Source organism: Triticum dicoccoides, chromosome 5A (genome assembly GCF_002162155.2).
Source record: "Triticum dicoccoides isolate Atlit2015 ecotype Zavitan chromosome 5A, WEW_v2.0, whole genome shotgun sequence".
NCBI classification, from domain to species: domain Eukaryota; kingdom Viridiplantae; phylum Streptophyta; class Magnoliopsida; order Poales; family Poaceae; genus Triticum; species Triticum dicoccoides.
The window spans coordinates 116,492,483-116,498,164 of NC_041388.1; the positions used below are offsets into that span (position 1 = coordinate 116,492,483).

A 5,682-nucleotide genomic window follows, 5' to 3' on the forward strand; every position below is an offset into this window, starting at 1 on the left:
TTTACGCAACTACTCGGCCATGCACCAAGAACGGCCATGCACACGACGTAGAAGACACATATTCTAACTGGCTATCCGTACGGCAACAACGTCTTCAAAACGATTTTGTGGTTGGCTGTAATTTGGAGCAACAAACGGAAGCGAACTAACTAAATCACCAAGCAGAAGATCCTGATAAAACGGTCGTGGACATGAGGCGTGTTGAGAAGAAGGTATGAGCGAGGGACTCTCTTTTCTCAGCGAGCTTAGTTTAAAAAAAAAGAGGTATGTGGTTCTTTTTTTTTATGCAGAGAAAATACTGTGGTTTGCCAAAAACTGCAGTATTAAAATTAAAATTTTTAGAGACAGCCAAACAACCCTTTGTAATAAAAACTACAGTATTATAAAAAACTGCAGTATTATGGGAATACATAGAAAATACTTTGTTACCAAACGGGGCCTAATCTTCTCCCACCCTTCCTCCTGTTCCACCTTCATGTACTTGTACAAATTATATAAATTTTATGATTTCAAAAGAATATTTTGATTATATTTCTTATTTAAAAGTAATTAAAGATGTACATGGTGGTTAATCCAACCTTAATTTTTTACCGCAACAAGGATAAAACTTAAAACTAACATAGACTTAATTAACTAAACTGTCCCTTGTCCCCATTTCTTAAACTCCTCGCACGCTACTTGCTCCATTCTCCCCGTGGCCATGCAACCATGCCTACCTGTGACCATGAAAATCAATCAATCATTAAAATTCATGATCTGACTATACAATTCACAAGATAAATGAAATCCATGTCAACTAAAATATAATTAAAAACACGTCGTTTGTGCTCTGTAGCAGGGATACATTATCATACGAGCCAGGTTAGAGTACTCGTACCATGAATAAAGAAGGCACACAACATCTGGCATTATCACAAAATCATACTTGCACACATTACCACCAGTAGCAACATAAACGAGGTGGATATCAGCTTTTAAAGCATGATTAGGAATCAAGGCAAACTCTATTTTCAGGGTTAGAAAGAAAAAGACCAAGTGCAAGAATTGGAACAGATAAGAAGCTTACCAGGGCATGATGCCATTGGGTTGGATGTCATGCACGGGCCAATAGAGCTCCCTCCCTATCTCTTACGAAGCTCTCCCTACGACCCACTTCAGAGCAGCCGGTCGTGCTTTTTTCCAACCCAACTTCTGCATCGCCGCAGATCAGCCAAAGGAGCTGCTGCCGGCAGCCAAGCTCACCTTCCGCACTGCTACAGATCAGCTAGCATGTGGAGTGTACATGATCCGAGAGAGACTCAGTCGAGCAACATAAATGAAAAAGGAAAAGTACCAACGTTTTGAGAAAATGAATTCAGTTAGTCATACAAGAATATGTTCAGAAGATAAAAATCATTTAGACACACCTCACGCAAATTCTCTGAAAGAAATTCTTCATGACATCTTCCGGAACCTACCAGTTCAGAAAAACAAAGTAAGAGAGCAGACATATGCAGCACAATTACCATCTAGGAACTTGTGGTGTGAAACCATCAAAGTACAAAAAAGATATATGAATATACTGTTTCCTTATTTATTTAATTTTATTCCAGATTACAGTTGAAATGTTTATAAAGTACATATTCTTGGGTAGCATTTCTTTCTCATCTTGTCTGCACAATAAACAGATTAAGGCTTAATATTATTACTGAGCTCAGAGATCGATCAACAAGTCATATGCTCTAATTTAGAAAAGAACTATGTGCATTTACTTACTGGAGGAAGAAACCAAGGTCAAAAGGCAAAATGGCAGTCTTCATATCGTGCGTCAAGCATAACTACATTGCCTTATGAACTGAATTAACAATTAGAATTATCAAGCAACAGTACGAACAACCAACAGTGACGAGACTTGCTCTTGCACAAATGTTTATCCCAACAAAGGATCGCGAACTCGCTAGATACACTAACTGAGGCTCATTCCCTTTGCTTGAGGCACTGTCTTAGAACAACTTCAGAGTAGGTCGATTGAAACTTAGAAGAAACGGAGATACACATGTTAACTAATAGACTGGCATTTGTCACTTTGTGATTGAAATTAACTATGAATAAGGACTCTGGAACATGAACATACAGTTGTGTGGTCGAAGTGCGAGGAACATTGTTGCTGGCAGAAGAGCAATCATGAAAATCAGCGCAAATATGCTCAAGGTGATTTCGATGGGCACTCACTTGCTACAGCGGGCGCGCCATTTAGCTGCCACAAGCAAAAATTTGCTATTTTTATCAAAATAGAACTTTGCGAATAGTACGACACTATAGAATCAACTAAAGCTCAACAACATTATTGATGCATGTACATCTATTAATTAGACCAATAATGCTTCCACAAAGAATAATTAATCTTTACAACCCTTTCACTTGTGGTCATTTTACCAGGATAATAGTAATTCTAAAACATATAAATACAAGTTTTATCTACAAAATTAATTAACTAAATGATTCAAACAAGCACTGGTATTCCCAACTACATTAATCTCATGGAAAATGGTACAAGGAAACTTTAGATAATTAGATACGGCAAAGGAACTTTCAATGAAGGTGTAGGAAAAATAAGCTACTGCAGTTAATTTGAACATCAGTGAATCAACTGTAGGCATACTGGCTCCATCCTTTTAATTCCTTTTAATTCACAGTAAAGCTTGCAATATTGAGAAAAAAAAGCAAGTAATCAACCACCTTAATTTGTTAGTACGACATCGATCCGGCGCTTAGAAGCTTGCATACTGCGATTAAGAAAATCAGAGAGCATGCCGTAGGTACAAGAAGCAAGCAAATAGCCAGCTTAATTAATTAGTAGGACCTCGATTGCTTAGACTAATTCAATTGCAGCTGGAAGACACAAGACCAACCCACATGATTAACTAACTGTATTACATGCTCAGAGTCAAATTAGAGAGATGGCACATCTTGGGATGAAATCTAGTTGCTGAACAAAAATTATGGTGACATTCTGCCATGCCCAGAGTCGTAATTCATAGGTAGGTGGCGATCTAAACAGGAAGAAAAAGACCATGACATTTTTTGTACCAGTGCAATAACACCGCATAAGCAAGTTTTCATGAAATTGCAACACGAGCTGACCTTTTTTTTTCAAACACGCCTATCGTTGGGTTTGCAGAAACACCAGGTCCCTGGAAAGCAAGCTTGCTACAGTATGGTCTCTCTAAATGTTCAGCTCCGGCTGCTACGGAAGTATGCTTCAAGGCAACAAGAGAGTGATGGATTTATGTGGAGGGCATAAAAAATATGGAGTAGAACTTGTATTACCCTAAGAACCAGCATTGGGGCAGAGAAATTAAACCTTAGATCCAGCAAGGAAGCTTTAGTATTTAGATCACATGATCGGAATATGCATTTGGCCTCCTCCTGGGGCGTAGGATGTGCAGCTTCAGCAAGTAATGTATTTCCAGGTACCTTCAAGTGGTGTTTAGCTAGCAAAAAAATTCAGAGAATATTAATTTTCAAAACCAGATAAACTCTGTAACAATCAGTCAAAGAACGGTGGTTTCCGCTAGTTCCAGAAAAGAAGAGGACAGGTTCCAGATGATTGGATATGTTGTGCTTGGTCAATATAATTTTAGTAAATATCACACCATATACCTTCAGAGTTCTGGTTGCCAAGCATCTTTAGATGCCCAACCTTCAGTCAAGATGGCAATGGCATCATCTTCTCTCACCTACAGGCTACAGTCCTCTTCTACTCTTGTTCCTCCTGGCCTACTCGTGCAGCGCATCGCCCAGCGGTCAACCCTCCTGTCCTGTAAAGTGGGTTGGCTCGGTGTTCCCATACTGACAATGCCCAAACATGACAAATTTTTGCATGATTTTCAGATTGCATCACTGGACAGGAAACAATGGTCCTGGAAATTAATCAAAGCACCAAAGTCTCACCATTAATCTATGGACGACGTCGTTCTCCCAATCGGAATCCTCGTGGTCCCAAATGCTAAATTGTTCAAACTATGTAAGAGAACCGCACCAGTCAATCGAGCATGAAACGATGGTGATATGAACCAAATACTGTGTGAACATTTTGTAAACCTGTGTAGTATTTATGAGTGAAACTGCCTTGAAATGCAACATATCAACACATTTATACCAGTTGTGCGATGTGCCCTGTTAGTTTGCCATTCCATAATCCATTGCCATCAAAGTAGCTGGCATAATGCCCTCAAAATCGTTCCCAGGGTGATCCATTAACCTAGAGACAGAACACCAATTTCAGTAAACAAATAAGCAAAACATAAGGTTGTAATGTAATGAAGATCTCAGCTGTACAATAAAAAAGAGAGAAGCTATTGTATCTAATTAGAAGCAGCAGTGCATGTTATGGTATATACTTATATTATGTACATATTTCGATATCAAAACACCCAAGTAGTCTGTTAACATATTCACAATGCTCCGTCAATGGTAAAACAGTGCTAGTGTAATGAGTGAAAGTTTATTTGTGCCTCTTTGTACCTCCAGCATCAAGGCCATTCTTCTCGTCTCAATATTCCGGAGCAGCAAAACAAATGAGTCGAAGCTTTGATAGATAGCATGCGTTGTTATACGCTCGGCAGAACAATCCAAACTACAGTCCAAAAATCATTTGCGGACGTGATAAATTATGACATTGGTTGGTGAGGAACTGCCCCTATCCAAATATCCTGGATCGATACAAATTAAAATTAGTCCAATGTATACAGATGAACAGCATTCAGTATTCCTCAAACAGCAACATCCATACAGCTGAAAATACAGTAAATATCAATACAGATTCAACAAACAAGGTTTCTAACAAACCAAAGTGAATTAGCTGAGTATGTCTAGGTAATGAATGTATTCGGCAAGGTACTGCTCAAGTGCTCAATATGTCTTGGACCCAGATAAGTTCAAACGGAGTTAACCGTAGCCATCTCGATGTAATTACTGCTGTAATTAGTATCAATGACGATTTCTGCGAACGTACAGAGAATGTACCGTGCTCACTACTTGTGTTCCGGAAAACAGAACAGTTCCATTTCATGATCCGGTACCTTCCCTTGCTATTCTCTCGCAAAATTCTCCCCGTGAATGAAGAAGAAGAATACAGACGTGAACTGACCTTGTCGATGCGATCCCACCAGTGGAACTCGGGCTCGATCAAACTGCGGCCGTAGTTGAGCATCACCGTCGGATAGAAGAGCGCCCTGGCGAATACCTCCACGAACGCACGCTTCACGCCTAAGCTGCCCGCCTCATCACGCCAGTCAGAGACCATCTCGCCGCCGACACCCGCCTCACCGCCGACGCCCCTCTCCTCCTCCCGCCCGGAGGGAAGCGCCGGGGGCATCTCATCGACGCCCCTCGCCCCATCCGGCTCGCCGCTGACGTCCCTCTCCCCCTCCCACTCGGAGGGAGGCACCAGGAGCATCTCATCGACGCCCCTCACCCCGTTGCGCTCGCAGCTGCCCCCCACCTCCTCCCATGCCCACTCCCAGCCCCAGGGCTCCACCTCGCCGCTGTCGACGCGGCTGACCCCTACCTCCTCCCGCTCCCAGGGATCCGCCTCGGCCTCGCAGCGACGTATCCGAGGCGCGGTGGTGGCGGTGCAGGCGGCGGCGTCCTGGTGATCCACGACGGCGGCGACGGTCGCCGGCGTCTCCCTGACTCGGC

General features: G+C 42.0%; 1 long non-coding RNA gene across 8 annotated transcripts; it reads right to left on the reverse strand.

The window, feature by feature from the left end:
- Window positions 1-481: 481 nt before the first annotated feature.
- LOC119299942 lies at window positions 482-5,469 on the reverse strand. 8 transcript variants are annotated; one of them, XR_005146351.1, is made up of 11 exons: window positions 5,132-5,469; window positions 4,507-4,694; window positions 4,084-4,243; window positions 3,934-4,002; window positions 3,643-3,831; window positions 3,344-3,473; window positions 3,124-3,239; window positions 2,719-2,765; window positions 2,114-2,236; window positions 1,067-1,453; window positions 482-716 (listed from the first exon to the last, which is right to left on the reverse strand). It is a non-coding gene; the product is annotated as an uncharacterized LOC119299942 (long non-coding RNA). The 8 variants fall into 8 exon arrangements; XR_005146352.1 differs by lacking the exon at window positions 2,719-2,765 and having other exon boundaries at window positions 1,067-1,264; window positions 1,407-1,453; window positions 5,132-5,467; XR_005146357.1 differs by lacking the exon at window positions 2,719-2,765 and having other exon boundaries at window positions 3,934-3,988; window positions 4,142-4,243; window positions 5,132-5,468.
- Window positions 5,470-5,682: the final 213 nt, after the last annotated feature.